The sequence below is a fragment of the Balaenoptera borealis genome (assembly GCF_965194805.1).
Source record: "Balaenoptera borealis genome assembly, chromosome: 9".
Taxonomy (NCBI): domain Eukaryota; kingdom Metazoa; phylum Chordata; class Mammalia; order Artiodactyla; family Balaenopteridae; genus Balaenoptera; species Balaenoptera borealis.
In genome coordinates this window covers 112,303,110-112,320,512 of record NC_138873.1, presented here as the reverse complement: position 1 = coordinate 112,320,512, position 17,403 = coordinate 112,303,110, and the positions used below count along the sequence as shown (strand labels likewise).

At 36.4% G+C, this 17,403-nt stretch overlaps 1 long non-coding RNA gene across 1 annotated transcript; it reads right to left on the bottom strand.

Annotated features, from left to right (window-relative positions):
• Window positions 1-407: 407 nt before the first annotated feature.
• LOC309635056 lies at window positions 408-14,452 on the bottom strand. The gene is made up of 2 exons (XR_014248606.1): window positions 7,625-14,452; window positions 408-7,592 (listed from the first exon to the last, which is right to left on the bottom strand). It is a non-coding gene; the product is annotated as an uncharacterized lncRNA (long non-coding RNA).
• Window positions 14,453-17,403: the final 2,951 nt, after the last annotated feature.

Below are 17,403 nucleotides of genomic sequence, written 5' to 3'. Positions count from 1 at the left end.
GCTGAACCCCGGGAGCTGTGCGAACAAAGAAGAGAAGGCGAAATCTCTCCCAGCAGCCTCAGGAGCAGCGGATTAAAGCTCCACAAACAACTTGATGTACCCTGCATCTCTGGATTACCTGAAGAGACAACGAATTATCCCAAATTGAGGAGGTGGACTTTGGGAGCAATGATATATATATATATTTTTCCCCTTTTTCTTTTTTTGTGAGTGTGTATGTGTATGCTTCTCTGTGTGATTTTGTCTGTATAGGTTTGCTTTCACCATTTGTCCTAAGGTTCTGTCCATCCGTTTTTTTGCTTTTTGGGTTTTTTTAATATAGTTTTTAGCACTTGTTGTCATTGGTGGATTTGCTTTTTGGTTTGGTTGCCCTCTTCTTTCTTTCTTTTTTTTTTTTATTACTTAAAAAATTTTTTTAATAATTATTTTTTATTTTAATAACTTTATTTTATTTTATTTTATCTTCTTTCTTTCTTTCTTTCTTTTTCCTCCCTTTTATTCTGAGCTGTGTGAATGAAAGGCTCTTGGTGCTCCAGCCAGGCATCAGAACTGTGCCCCTGAGGTGGGAGAACCAAGTTCAGAACACTGGTCCACAAGAGACCTCCCAGCTCCACATAATATCAAACTGCAAAAATCTCCCAGAGATCTCCATTTCAACGCCAAGACCCAGCTCCACTCAATGACCAGCAAGCTCCAGTGCTGGACACCCTATGCCAAACAACTAGCAAGACAGGAACACAACCCCACTCATTAGTAGAGAGGCTGCCTAAAATCATAATAAAGCCACAGAAACCCTAAAACACACCACCAGACGTGGACCTGCCGACCAGACAAGATCCAGCCTCATCCACCAGCACACAGGCACTAGTCCCCTCCACCAGGAAGCCTACACAACCCACTGAACCAACCTTAGCCACTGGGGACAGATACCAAAAACAACGGGAACTACGAACCTGCAGCCTGTGAAAAGGAGACCCCAAACACAGTAAGATAAGCAAAATGAGAAGACAGAAAAACACACAGCAGATGAAGGAGCAGGGTCAAAACACACCAGACCTAACAAATGAAGAGGAAATAAGCAGTCTACCTGAAAAAGAATTCAGAATAATGATAGTAAAGATGACCCAAAATCTTGGAAATAGAATGGAGAAAATACAAGAAATGCTTAACAAGGACCTAGAAGAACTAAAGAGCAAACAAACACTGATGAACAACAAAATAAATGAAATTAAAAATTCTCTAAAAGGGATCAATAGGAGAATAACTGAGGCCAAAGAATGGATAAGTGACCTGGAAGAAAAAATAGTGGAAATAACTACGGCAGAGCAGAATAAAGGGGGAAAAAAAGGAAAAGAATTGAGGACAGGCTCAGAGACCTCTGGGACAACATTAAACTCACCAACATTCGAATTATAGGGGTCCCAGAAGAAGAAGAGAAAAAGAAAGGGTCTGAGAAAATATTTGAAGAGATTATAGTTGAAAACTTCCCTAATATGGGAAAGGAAATAGTTAATCAATTCCAGGAAGCACAGAGAGTCCCATACAGGATAAATCCAAGGAGAAACACACCAAGACACATATTAATCAAACTATCAAAAATTAAATACAAAGAAAAGCTATTAAAAGCAGCACGGGAAAAACAACAAATAACATACAAGGGAATCCCCATAAGGTTAAGAGCTGATCTTTCAGCAGAAACTCTCCAAGCCAGAAGGGAGTGGCAGGACATATTTAAAGTGATGAAGGAGAAAAAACTACAATGAAGATTACTCTATCCAGCAAGATTCTCATTCAGATTTGATGGAGAAATTAAAACCTTTACAGGCAAGCAAAAGCTAAGAGAATTCAGCAGCACCAAACCAGCTTTACAACAAATGATAAAGGAACTTCTCTAGGCAGGAAACACAAGAGAAGGAAAAGACCTACAATAACAAACCCAAAACAATTAAGAAAATGGTATAAGGAACATAAATATCGAAAATCACCTTAAATGTAAATGGATTAAATGCTCCAACCAAAAGACATACACTGGCTGAATGGATACAAAAACAAGACCCGTATATGTGTTGTCTACAAGAGACCCACTTCAGACCTAGGTACACAAACAGACTGAAAGTGAGGGGATGGAAAAAGATATTCCATGCAAATGGAAATCAAAAGAAAGCTGGAGGAGCAACTCTCATGTCAGACAAAATAGATGAATGGATAAAGATGTGGCACGTATATACAATGGAATATTACTCAGCCATAAAAAGAAATGAAACTGAGTTATTTGTAGTGAGGTGGATGGACCTAGAGTCTGTCATACAAAGTGAAGTAAGTCAGAAAGACAAAAACAAATACCGTATGCTACCACATATATATGGAATCTAAGAGAAAAAAAAATGGTCATGACGAACCTAGGGGCAAGATGAGAATAAAGGCACAGACCTACTAGAGAATGGACTTGAGGATGTGGAGAGGGGGAAGGTTAAGCTGGGACAAAGTGAGAGAGTGGCATGGACATATGTACACTACGAAATGTAAAATAGATAACTAGTGGGAAGCAGCCGCATAGCACACGGAGATCAGCTCGGTGCTTTGTGACCACCTAGAGGGGTGGGATAGGGAGAGTGGGAGGGAGGGAGACACAAGAGGGAAGAGATATGGGGATATATGTACATGTATAACTGATTCACTTTGTTATAAAGCAGAAAGTAACACACCATTGTAAAGCAATTATACTCCAATAAAGATGTTAAAAAAAAAACAAAAAAAACTTGGGGTCTCAAGCATGTAGCTGGTGTGCACTGTTGGATGTTTAGTAAATTTTGAAGCTGCACAAAGACGGAAGTCAAAAGTCAAGATTGAAAATTTGTAAAGCAGAGGGGGACATTTCTCACATCTCTTGGTGGTAAGAAAACAATAAAAGTAGAAATCAGTAAAAAGATAAAAATTAGAAAATTCACAAATATGTTAAATTAAACATCATGCTCCTGAAAAACCAATGAGTTCAAGAAGAAATCAAAAGGTAAAAAAAAATATTTTGAAACAACAGAATGGAAACTTATCAGAAAAACTTATGGGATGCAGCAAATGAAATTCTAAGAGGGAAATTTATAGCAGTAAGTGCCTATGTAAAGAACAAAGAGGGAAGAGATGAAGATGGTGAAGTAGGAGGATGCTGAGCTCACCTCCCACCCTGAACACTTCAAAAATACATCTACATGCAGAGTAATTCTCACTGAAAACAAACTGGACATTGGCAGAAAGACTCTTCTACAACCAAGACTACAAAGAAAAATTCACATGGAGTCAGGTAGGAAGGAAGGAAAAACAAAAATGTCGAGACCTGCACCCCTAGAAGGAAACACAAAAGAAAAGGGAAATATCAGGGGCTTGGAGATCCTCCCTGGGGAGTAAGAAATCCGAACCACATATAGGGCATCCGAGCCCTGGGATCCAACCCTGGGAAGGCAATTTCCTTCATCTGGTCTGAAAACAAGTGGGATGTGTAAGAGGGCATAAAAAATGAGACTCTGCTAGTGAAGACCATGTACATGATTGCTTCCTCTTGGGAACAAAGCAGAGGAGGCAGATTGAAATGGCCCAGAGCTCTGGCCAGTTTCATCTTACCATCCTGGCATGTACCCTGGCCTGCACTGTGCACACACCTTAACCCCTCTAGCTCTGGGGCAGCTCCTCAGTAGGGCAAAGCCTGCTGCTGAAGAGAGTGCACACTTGGGAGGGACAGACCTGGCTTGTACCTGGAATTGCTTCTGAATGGGGTGAGGGCAGCCATTGCTGGCAATCTTGGAGACAGTGAATCGGGAGCTGTCTGGAGCTCTGACTGGCATGCTGGAACTGTCGCAGTACACAATCCAGCCCACACCAGGCACTTGCTACAGACACTCTTGCTTCAGTGCTGCTTCCCTTTGGGGCAAAGCTGCCAAGCTGGAAGGGAAGAGAGCACACACGTGAAATGGAACCAGCTCAGATCCAGCTGTCAGGGCTTCTGCTCCAGCACCTTGAGACATACCTCCAACCCCAATAGGGTGGTGACAGCCACTGAGCATAAGAGAAGCCACAGCTCACACCTGGCCCTGGCTCTAGCCCCTCCATCTCCAGCTCCACCACCCACAAATATGATAGCTACAAGCACACCCAGGGGGAAGACATGACCAATGCTCATTCAGATCGAGTTCTCCCACCAAAGCCACTGTCAAATTAGAAGAGAAGAAGTAAAACTGTCACTATTTGCAAATGACATGATACTATATATGGAAAACTCTAAAATTTCCATTAAAAACTGTTACAAAAAGTTGTAGGAAACAACATTAATATACTGAAATCTGTTGTTTTTCTATACACTAATACTAAAGCATCAGAAACGGAAATGAAGAAAACAATCTCGTTTAAAACCACATCAAGAAGAACAAAATGCATAGGAATAAACTTAACCAAGGAGGTGAAAGAACTATACTCCGAATTCTCTAAAACATTTATGAAGGAAATTTAAGATGATACAAAGAAATGAAAAGATATCCCATGTTCATGGATTGGAATTATTAATATTGTTATAATGTCCATACTACCTAAAGCAATCTAAAGATTTAATGCAATCCCTATCTAAATACACGTGACATTTTTCATAGAACTATAACAAATAATTCTGAAATTTATATGGAACCACAAAAGACCCCAAATAGTCAAAACAATCTTGTGATAAAAGAACAAAGCTGGAGGTATCATGCTCTCCGACTGCAGACTATACCACAAAGCTACAGTCATCAAAATAGTATGATGGTGGCACAAAAACAGACACATCAATCAATGGAACAGAATAAAAAGCCCAGAAATAAACACATGCTCTTATGCTCACTTAATCTATGATGAAGGAGGTAAGAACATTCAATGTGGTAAAGACAGTCTCCTCAATAAGTGGTGCTGGGGAAAATGGACAGTTAGATGTAAAACAATAAAATTATAACATTTCGTCACACCATATACAAAAATAAAGTCAAAATAGATTAAAGACCTAAATGTAAGACAAGAGACAATAAAAGCTCTGGAAAAAAATAGGCAGAACACTCTTTGATATGAATCATAGCAATAGTTTTTGGATCTGTCTTCCAGGTAAAGGAAACAACAGCAAAAATAAACAAATGGGACATAATTAAACTTGAAAGCTTTTGCACAGAAAAGTAAACCACCAAGAAAATGAAAAGACTGATTAGGAAAGAATATTTATAAATGATATGACAGATAGGGGTTAATACACAAAATATAAAAAGAACTCTTACCACTCAGTATCAAAAAAAAGAAAAATTAAAAATGAGCCAAGGTTAAAAGGTGGAGTTTGAACTAGATGATGCCTTTCACATTTTAAATCCTGTGACCTGTTGCCAATGTTGTGGGCTTAAAAAAAAAAAAAAAAAAAAAGCCAAGGTCTGAATAATCATTTTTCCAAAGAAGACATACAGGTGGCCAACAGGCACGTGAAAAAAATCTCAAGAATCATCAGAGAAATGTAAATCAAAATCACAATAAGCTATCACCTTACACCAGTCTGAATGGTTATCATCAAAAAAACCCACAAATAACAAATGTTGGCAATGATGTGGAGAAAAGGGAACCCTAGCACACTGTTGGTATGTATGTAAATTGGTATAGCCACTGTGGAAAACAGTATGGAGGTTTCTCAAAAAATTAAAAATAGAACTACCATATGACCCAGCAATTCCACTCCTGAATGTATATCCAGAAAAACAAAAATGCTAATTTGAAAAGATAACATGCATCCCAATATTCATAGCAGCATTAATTACAATTGTCAAGATATGGAAGCAACCTAAGTGTCCATCAACAAACAAATATATGAAGAAAATGTGCTACATATATACAATGGAATACTACTCAGCCACAAAAAAAAATGAGATTTTTCCATTTGCAACAACATAGTTGAACTTGGAGGGTATTATGCTAAGTGAAATAAGTCAGACAGAGAAAGATAAATACTGTATTATATCACTTATATGTGGAATATAAAAAAGAAAACAAACTAGTGAACATAAAAAAGAAACAGACTCACAGATATAAAGATATAAAGAACAAACTAGAATGAAATTGGACATTTATTTCACAAGAAGTTCAACTCAAAATGGATTAGAAACTGAAATGTAAGACTTCCCTGGTGGTCCAGTGGTTAAGAATCCACCTGCCAATTCAGGGGACACAGGTTCAATCCCTGGTCCAGGAACATCCCACATGCCACAGAGCAACTAAGCCCATGCATCACAACTACTGAGCCCATGCTCTGAAGCCCATGAGCTGCAACTACTGAGACCATGCGCTGCAACTACTGAGCCCATGTGCCTAGAGCCCTTGCTCTGCAACAAGAGAAGCCATCGCAATAAGAAGCCCATGCACCGCAATGAAGAGTAGCCTCCACTCGCAGCAATGAAGACCCAATGCAGCCAAAAATAAATAAATAAATTTATTTTTAAAAAACTTAAATGTAAGACCTGAAACTCTAAAACTCTCAGAGGCAATTATAGGGGGAAGTCTTGTCATTGGTCTTTGCAATAATTTTTTGATTTGGCACCAGAAGCAAAGGCAACAAGAGCAAATATAAACAAATTGGAATATATCAAACTAAAAAGTTTCTGCACAGCAAAGGAAATCATCAACACAATTTTTCATTTTCAGCAACATCCTGAAGGGGAGAAAATATTTGCAAATCATATATCTGATAAGGGGTTAACATTCAAAATATATAAAGAACTCATGCAACTCAATAGCAAAACAAAATACAATTTAAAAATGGGCAGAGAATCTGAATAGACATTTTTCCAAAGAAAACATACAGATGGCCAACAGGTACATGAAAATATGTTCAACATCACTAATCATCAGGGAAATGCAAATCAAACCCACGAGGATATATTACCTCACTCCTGTTAGAACAGCTATTATCAAAAAGACGAGAAAATCAAGGATGTGGAAAAATGGGAACTCTGCATTGTTGGTGGGAAAAATTAATTCAAGCACTATGGAAAACAGGATGGAGGATCTCCCCCTCCAAATTAAAAATAGAACTACCATATGACCCAGAAATTCCACTTCTGGGTATTTATCCAAAGGGGAAAAACACTATTTTAAAGAGATATTTGCACTCCTTTGTTTATTGTAATATTATTAAGTAGTTGAGATATATACAACCTAATTGTCAGTGCATGAATGGATAAAGAATTGTGGTATAATTATGCAATGGAACACAATTCAACCTTAAAAAAGAAGGAAACTCTGCTCTTTGCAACAACACAGATGAATCTGGAGGACATCATGCTAAGTGAAATAAACCAGACACAAAGGCAACACTTCCTATTCTCACTTACATGTGGAATCTAAAAAATGTTGAACTCCTAGTAACAGAGAATAGAATGTTGGTTACCAGGGGCCATGGGGTGGGGAAAATAGGGAGATGCTTGTCAATGGGTACATACTTTTAGTTACAAGATGAATAAGTTTTGGAGACCTAATGTACAATATGATGACTATAGTTAATAATAACATATACTTGAAATTTTCTGAGAGAGTAGATCTCAGGTGTTCTCATCACACACACACACACACACACACACACACACACACACACACACACACGCACACACACACACAAGGTAACTATGTGAGCAGGTGAGGTGATGGATATTTTAACTGGTTGATTGTGGTAACTATTTCACAGTTTATATGTATATTAAAACATTGTATTAGACACTTAAACATATACAATTTTATTTGTCAATCACATATTAAGGTACATTAAGTCTTATTAAGGAAACTGGGAAAAAAAGAAACCATCTAAAATACATTACCTCATTTAGTTCATCTTTTTAGCATCCTATGAGATAAGTACTATTATTATCCCCATTTTACAGACAAGAAAACTAAAGCATAGAGATTAAATTATTTGCCCAATGTAGAGCTGGGTTTTAAACCCAAGCAATCTGGACCCAGAGACTAGGCTATCAATTACTCTATATGTGATGCCTTACTGCACAGATTTTTCATTGCCAATCTAATTCACTTTCTTTACCTTTACTGAGTAATTGAACCTTGAAATAAAAGCTGTTTCTCATAGTCCACAATAAAGTATTTATGTCTCTTTTTCCATAATGTCATCCTGCTTTCAAGTCCTACCGAAAGAAGTAGGATCTCCTCATTCATTCATTCCACACTGAACAGAATTCAGATACATAAGAATCGAAGAACTCTTTTGGTTCATCTGAGACTTCTTAATACATCCCACTGATCCAGTTCTGTGAACTAAGAAGTCATATACAGCTCCTTTGAAAGTCAAGATGAAGTAATGGCTTTCAGTCTATTTGAAGACATCAATCCTTTGAAGGAGAACAACCATATTGTAGATATTAAGCAATCAACAACATTGGTCTGTAAATTCAAGACGCAAGTTTCTTCTAGGTTAATTGTGCTCAAATTTTAATATGCATCAGAAGCACCTGGAAGGCCTGTTAAAACACAGAGTTCTAGGCTCCAACCAACCAGTTTCTGATTCAGAATGTGTAAGGTAGTGCACAAGAATTTACATTTCTAACAATTTCCCTGCTGATGCAGATGCTGTTGATTCCGAAACCAGCTTTTGAAAAACATTGACCAAGACCAAGTTTTCCCAACTGGAGCTCCATAGAAACTGGTTTCTTAGAATAACCATGTTTTCTTTGAAAGTGGGTTTTTTTTCAAAAAATCTTGGGAAATTATGCACATTTGAGGAATCATAAAATACCAGTATATTATGAGAAGTCTTGGAAAAGATATCCTATCTAATTTAGTTAAACCTATCTTTTCCCAAACTTATATGACAACGGTTTTTCACAGAATGCCTATTAAATCACATGGAACTGGTGTTTTGAGGAGGAATGCTAGACTGCCATTCAACATTAGTAGATTCTGTTCATAAATTAATTTAGCCAGGTGTTTTTATTTTCCTAATTGATTTACACAATACCTCATTAATGGTCCCAGGGAATACATTTATCCCTAGTTGAGGTTTATTTTTATGAGTGAGATAGTGGAAACATTGTCAACCTGATTATCAGATCTCTTAGAATTATGATGTTAGCTGATGGTGCATGGCAGATATGTAAAGTTCAAAAGACTGTCAAATTGAGACCAGATATCTAAAAAATTTGCGTGCACCCTGGCAGAAGTAATGTAATTGCCATGACGTACCATGTTCATTTTGAAGTTTGCTAAATCAGCATCAGATGAAAAAAAGTTCCTCTTACATGTTCCAGGTAATTAAAAATCATAGTTTTAACATTAAATATGACTAAGTTATTTTAGCCATTCTTATCTATGCCAACATCAGTTTGCTGCATGGCAAGAGAAAAAAAGGTTCTAAAGTTTGAACATGTGGGATTTTGTTTTCTAACATAACTGTCTCCTCTAGCAACATTTTAGAAGACTGTACTGTATTCATTCAGATGTTTCCCTGAGCTAAGATTAGCAAAGGCACATAGGATGTAATCAGTAATTGAAATTTTTTCCACCAATCATTTTTTATTAGTAGTGTACTTTTTAAAGAGCAGTTTTAGACTTACAGAAAATTTGTACAGGTAGTAAAAATATGTTTCCCCTTTTATTACCATCTTACTGCTACTATATTTGTTCCAATTAATAAACCAGTATTGATATATTATTATCAACTAAAATCCATATTTATTCAGATTTCCTTAGTTTTTATGTAATACCCTTTTTCTGTTCTGGGATCCCATCCAGTGTACCACATTACATTTAGTCGTCATATTACCTTCAATTCCTCTTGACTCTGACAGTTTCTCAGACGTGACTGTTTTTGATGACCTTGACAGCTTTGAGAAGTATTGGTCAGGTACACTGTAGAACGCCTCTCTATAGAAATCATGTTTTTCCCACTATTAGCCTGGGGTTCTGGGTTTTGGGGGAGGAATGTCACACAGGTATAGGTAGAGTATCATTTCATCACATCATATTAAGGCTATCAACATAATTTGTGACTGTTGATGTTGACCTTGGCTGAAGTCGTGTTTGTCAGGTTTCTCCATTATTAAATTACTCTTTTCCCCCCTCTTCATTTTGTACTCTTTGTAAGAACGTCATTATGCACACCCCGCACTTAAGAAATGGGGACTTATGCTCCCTTTCCATTAGGGAAGAGTAACTACATAATTTATTTGGAATTCTACACAGGAGACTTTTCTCTTCTTCATGTAGTTGGATATTCATTTTATACCTTCGGTTATAATCTAATACTATTTATTTTTTGCTCAAAATGTTCCAGTTTTGGCCATTGATAGCTCTTTCACTTGACTTGTATGTTCTTCTGACATATTCCCGTCATCCCCATCACTGTGGATTTCTTTCTTTTAAGTTAGTTGCTCCAGATTCATCTTGTATATATTCCGCCCCAGTCCCATAATCAACTATTTCTCTCAAGATCCCTGGTTCCTTTTATTGAAGAATGGTATTAGAAACCAAGACCTGAGCACTAGGTGTGCTTGTTGCTATGGAGTATCTTTTCTTTTAGGCCCTCTCAGTTGTCGTAACCGAGAAATGTATGTGTGTACACTACATATACACAATGTAGCTCCTTATATCTTTATTAATTAAGCATGTGTTCTTACAGTAATTTTAATTTTAATCTCCTGAATATGAGCCATCTTGTGATGAGAAATAGGCTTCGTAGAGCAGGTCACCTATGTAACAATGGGTCTGAATAGCCAGTTATGAACAACTTACTTTCTGTAATTGGAAAAAGTGAAATCAAATGTGAGTGCAAGTCAATGGGAGCACCGAGTCTTAGGCGATATGAAGAGGGTGAGAAATCAGTGTAACCTGTTCAGAGAAACAACCAACAACTGGGCGTGTGGTGCACATCTGCTCTCCTTTGTGCACGCCCCTCACTCTTGCCCTTTGATGTGAGGTAGAGCCATGTGTCTTGTTCTGCCCATTGGAATAGGAGAGGAAGCTATGTGTGTCTCTGTCAGCTTGATACACAGCAGTGATAGCTTAGAACCTGCTGTATTAGCCTACTCTGCGAGGGCTGCTGTAACAAAATACCACAGACCATGTGGCTTAAACAGTGGAAGTTTATTTTCTCACGGTTGTAGAGGCTGGAAGTCCAAGATAAAGGTATTGGTGGGTTTGGTTTCTCCTAAGGCCTCCCTCCATGTCTGGCAGATGGTCTCCTTCTCCCTTTGTCCTCACATGGCCTTTGCTCTGTGTGTTTGACTCCCTGGTGTCTCTTTCTCTTCTTCTAAAGACATCAGTCATATTGGATTAGGGCCTAACCTTAAAACCTCATTTAACCTTAATTATTCCCTAAAGGCCCTATCTTCAAATCCAGCCACATTGGGGGTTAAGACTTCAACAATGATATTTGAAGGGGATACAAATCGAGTCTATAGTGTCCAGCATTATTTAGAACAGAAAACATGAGATCTAAAAAAGAGCACTGTTATTTTAATTCACATTTATTTCACCAGGACTGAAACTAAGAGTCCAGGAAAGCTTTCTAATTAGTAATAGTAGGAATGGGAGACTGAATATGAAAACACTGTTTTTTAGGGCATGATAATTCCTCAGGTGTTCCTCTCAGATGCCTATCACACATCTACATGCTATGCTTGTTTTTTCTAGAACAACAACAATAAAAGATAAAATACAAATTTTTTTTTACATCTTTATTGGAGTATAGTTGATTTACAATGGTGTGTTAGTTTCTGCTGTATGACAAAGTGAATCAGCTATATGTATACATATATCCCCATATCCCCTCCCTCTTGAGCCTCCCTCCCACTCTGCCTAACCCACCCCTCTAGGTGGACACAAAGCACCGAGCTGATCTCCCTGTGCTATGCGGCAGCTTCCCACTAGCTATCCATTTTACACTTGGTAGTGTGTATATGTCAATGCTACTCTCTCATTTCGTCCCAGCTTCCCCTTCCCCCTGTGTTCTCAAGGCCATTCTCTACGTCTGCATCTTTATTCCTGCCCTGCCCCTAGGTTCATCAGTACTGTTTTTTTAGATTCCATATATATGCATTAGCATATGGTATTAAAATACAAATTTTAAATAAAATTAGAAAATTAGTTAACAGAACATGCTAAATTTAAATGCATACAATTAACAAAAATAAATACGAAATACATAAATTTTGAGATAATTGTTACAATAAATAATCATTATAATGAAGAAAATCAGCTATAGAGACATACTGAAAACAGCTAAACAGATTAAAATGAAGACCTGGAGAAGTACCAAAGCCAAGAAAAAGATGAAAGAAGGATCCCGTGGGTGGATGCAAACTTTGTAAATTTTCTTTGGCAGAACACCTATTAAATCACATGGAACTGGTGTTCTGTGGGAATGAGAATCACTACAGAAGTCTCTCTTCTCCAAATTGCTACAGAACATTTTGACCTTGAACATCTCACCATTAGGATAATGGTATTTCAAGCTAAATAATAATGTATTTCGAGTTAAACTCAATTTTTCTTTCTTTCCAAACTGAATTTATCTTTCTAATTTCAGTATTTTTTTCAGCTGTCATATACTGTGCCATTTTTGTATCCATTTTCTCTGAAAAAGAAAAATATCCATTACCTTGGACTCTTCCTTTTTGTATCTTCTCCTCAAACTCATCAACCAAGAAGTCCTACCCACACATACCTTCCGAAAACAACAAATTACTAAGACACTGTCCCAAGTCAGGCGATGTAACCCAGGGATACAGTGATGAGCAATGTGAAAATTCAAGGACCTTACATTCCATATTGAAAGACAGACATTATATAAATAAATAAGAAATAGAGCGATGGGTGCCCTGATGGGGAACAGGAAAAGAGGAGCTTAAATCACAGGAGAGTGTCGATTTGTGGTCATTATTCTGTTCCTTTCACCACTGTCTGTCTTCTACTGATGCAAGTGTATTGTATCACACTTGCAATAAAATCCAAATGTCTTAACTCCCTAGCTCCCAAAGGGAGCTCTGCCCCAACAAACTCTTGAAGGCATTTTCTCTGTGCTCTTTGTCACTCACTTCACTCCAGCCTTTCTCATTCCTTGAGTGAGCCTAGCTGTTCTGTTGATCAAGGTCTTTACATTTGCTATTCCTCTCAACCTAGAATCTTTACTCCACACTTTTGTCTGACTTTATCCAGACTCTGTTCCACAGGTCTCTCACCCTCCATTCTTTTTCTCTACACCATTTTAACTATCTGAAATTGTATTATTTACTTGTTTGCTTGTTTATTAGCTGATTATTTTCAAGTAAGGGAAGCAAATATGTTTAAATGCAGAGCTCTATACTAACCTACAAAAATAAGAATGAAATTGTTAAAGTTTAAGGCTCACCCAGTTTTTCCCACTCTGAGCAACAAAACTTGATATCAGAAATAGAAGAAAACAGTAGTATCAGAAATATATATATACATATATATATGTGTGTGTATATATATATTTAACAATAATATAAGGTATTACTTAAATGAAAAAAATTGATTTAGTGAGAATAAGTAAATTCATACATTATAATATGAACAATGTTTTTACCACATGTCCCTACTCACAACTGACTAGAAAGTATATACAGAGGATTCTAATTAAAACACAGTTTTAGTTCTTCCTCATTAAAGAAATGGTGATAATCATACATCCTACCCAACCTTTACTGAGATGTCCATTTCTTGTTTCTTATTAGTACTCACAAAAAAATTTTTTGTTGTCACTTAAATGCTTACTCAAGGTAATGTGTTAAGAACCATGTTTTTCTAAGATGATTTCCATAGTAGCATTTGCTCCTTCCCAGAATGTTCTACAACCCTGCTATACAAAATGTCGTTCAGAGACCAATCAGCATCACTTGGCACCTCATAACAAACCCAGAATCTTTGGACTCCCTAGATCTGAACTGGAATCTACAGTGTAATGAGATTCCCCACGTGATATTTATCCATATTAAGGTTTGAGAACCTCTGTCTTAAAAAATGCTTGCTGCCTGCTTTTCTTGTACAAGTAAATAGCTGTATGATTTTACAGCTGTTTCTCTCAAATGGTACTGTGTTCTTGGCGGCCAAAATCTCTGTGTGAAATCAACAAGCTCCACATAGATGGAGCCAAAAGGTGGATTACTTTATGCCCTTTTTGGTGTGACAGAGCTTTCTTCTGGGAACACAAGAAAGATGTGCTCCATCGTTAAAGATAAGAATTAACTTCTAATCAGGGCCATTTATTTATCCTGCTCATTTACTATAAAAATATTTGTAAACATTCTTTAGGTTTATTTCAGGTAAACAGAAACCTAATATAAATTTTAGATTTAAAAACTGTTTTCAAATTGTAGAAAATATTTTATACTACAAGTCTTATCATTTCACTTTTTTGCTATAACTTATAACTGTATTTAATGAAATATGTATTTAATGTATTTAATGAAATATGTGATTGGTTTTGATTTATAATTATTCTATCAAATGTTAACTTGAATTGTATGTGTCAAATAAGGGGAGTTAATCCACTAAATTCAGAGCCTTCATAGAATATTCATACTGTGTCCTAAAATACTTTGTTGAATGAAGCAAAACATACCTTAATGTGATAGGCAGAATAACATCCCTTACCTCTCCTTCCCACCAAAGATATTACCTTACATGGAAAAGGGACTGCACAGCTCCAGGTGGGACCAATGTAATGACAAGAGTCCTTATAGGGGAAAGAAGGAGGCAGGAGAAGCAAAGAAGATGTAACTTCAGAGGCAGAGGTCAGAGTGAAACTTTTAAGATGGAGAGGGCCACAAGCCAAGGAATGAGAACAGTCTCTAGAAGCTGGAAAAGGCAAGGAAATAGATTCTCCCCTAGTGCCTCAGAAGGAACACAGCCTTGCTGACGCCTACATTTTAGCCCACTAGAATTTTTTTTATTGGAATATAGTTGATTTACAATGTTGTGTTAGTTTCAGGTGTACAGCAAAGTGAATCAGCTATACATATACATATATCCACTCTTTTTAAAATTCTTTTCCCATATAGGCCATTACAGAATATTGGGTAGAGTTCCCTGTGCTATACAGTAGATCCTTATTAATTACTTATTTTATATACAGTAGTGTGTATATGTCAATCCCAATCTCCCAATTTATCCTTCCCCTTTCCACCCTGGTAACCATAAGTTTGTTTTCTACATCTGTGACTCTGTTTCTGTCTTGTAAATAAGTTCATTTGTACCATTTTTTGTTTAGATTAGTCCACTAGAATTTTGACCTCCAAAACTGGAAGATAATAAATCTGTGTTGTTTAAGCCACTTTTTGGTAATTTGTTACACCGGCAGTAGGAAATGCATACACTTAATTAAATCAATATATACCAAGAGCAAATATTTGAAACAAATGTATAGAAACACTTGAATAGGCTGCTCACAAAAATGGGCAGAACTGTTACTGCCACTTCAGTTCACATGTAAAAAAATAACAATTGCTGGTTTGTTTCCAAGATTGATACCCTTATTGTGATCCAACCAAGACCTTATAATGCATCTAAATTTTGTTTGGAAACAGTAGATAACCTCTAAGCTTTTACATATTTATGAGTCTTCATTTTTATTTTAAATCACCAAGTGTTCTCTTTGCTACTTAAAGGAAATCTTTGAAAAAAATAAATCGCTCTACTGAGGTATGATTGACATACCAAAAGGTGTATATATGTGTACAACTTAATGAGTTTGGAGATAAATGAAACTGTCACCACAATCTTTGCCGTTAACATATACATCACTTTGAAAAGTTTTCTCCTGCCTTCTTTATTATTTATTTTGTGATACAAACACTTTTAACATAAGATCTTCTTTCTTAGCAAATTTTTAAGCATACAATATGATATTGTTAACTGTAGGCACTGAGCTATACAATAGCTCTCTAGGACTTATTCATCTTATACGACTCACGATTTGTACCCTCTGACTAATACCTCCCCATTTCCTCCACCTTCCAGCCCCTATTCTCTGCTTTCTAACCAGCATTCTATTTTCTGCTTCTATGAATTTGACTATTTTAGACTCCTCATATAGGCAGTATTTTCCTTCTATGCCTGGCTTATTTCACTTAACATAATGCCCTCCAGGTTCACTCACGTTGCCAAAAATGAAAGGATTTCCCTCTTTCTTAAGGCTACATAATATTCTATTGTATATGTATACTACATTTTCTATATCCATTCGTTGAGGAAATCTTTATTCCTATTAAAAAAGGAAATGAACCCTGACAATATTTGTTGAAATATTCCACAACTTTATTCAGACTAACTATGAACTGTCTCTGTGGCCATATGACCAACAAAGGATTTGAGTTACTTGTTTCCATATATGCACTTTACTATAGAATTAAAACAATGGGTGGCAGTTGGGGGCATTTTAGGGGGTTGTTTTAATTCAATAAACACTCATTAAGCAAGTACTATCCAAGAGCTCACACTCCATTCACAGAACCATTCTGTCACTACCCAGTTGTCCAAAATAAAAGATTTCTTTCTGTATTTCTAAATTCACTAACCCAAGGATACGAGTCTCTCACAAATATTTTGCAATTTTCTTTCTTTCAGGTATTGCCAATAAAATCAAATGTGTTAATCGTCTGGCTGTAACATAACACCTATTTTGGCCCATTTTTTTAGCCAAAAACAGCCCCCCAAAATACCAACCAAGTAAATACAAACCTATTGTACCTCAAATAAAGAATCAAGCATCCTAATATGATTAATACTTTTCCATGTAACAAAAATATTATTTTTTTATAGACACATATTTAAATATTTTCTAAATGGGCATTTCCTTGTGTAAGTTGGCAATATAAAAGACTGCAATTCTGGTGTGGTTATTAACTAGAATTTTTATTGAAAACAGTGGGCTATTTGTTTTTGATTTGAAATTTTCACGTAACAATATTTTCTTAGGTAGTTCAGACACTCTAGATTTTCTAATATTTACAAAGTACAGATTTTCACTTAATCTGGGAATTTTCTAATTCAACGTGTTAACAGATGGAGAAAACACCTGAATGCCAAAAAACAAAACAAAACAAAACACAAAAAACCCCCCAAACCACAAGCTCTATGGATTAAAGAGGTAGGTGAGATATGTTTGTAAAATAATTAACTCATTTATACCTAACAGTTAACTTATTTTAAAAGATCTGGTTTAAAATGCATTAGAAAATCATTAAATGTTCCCAATTTAGTGTAATACTTAAGTACTGTAGGTGAATGGGGTATGGAATTCTCAGAGTTGCCTAAATTACCCTCTGTCTTGCCATAGAATCATTGCTTAGAATTAGACTAGAATTTGAGACTTTTTCAGAAAAGCAAACTGAAGCT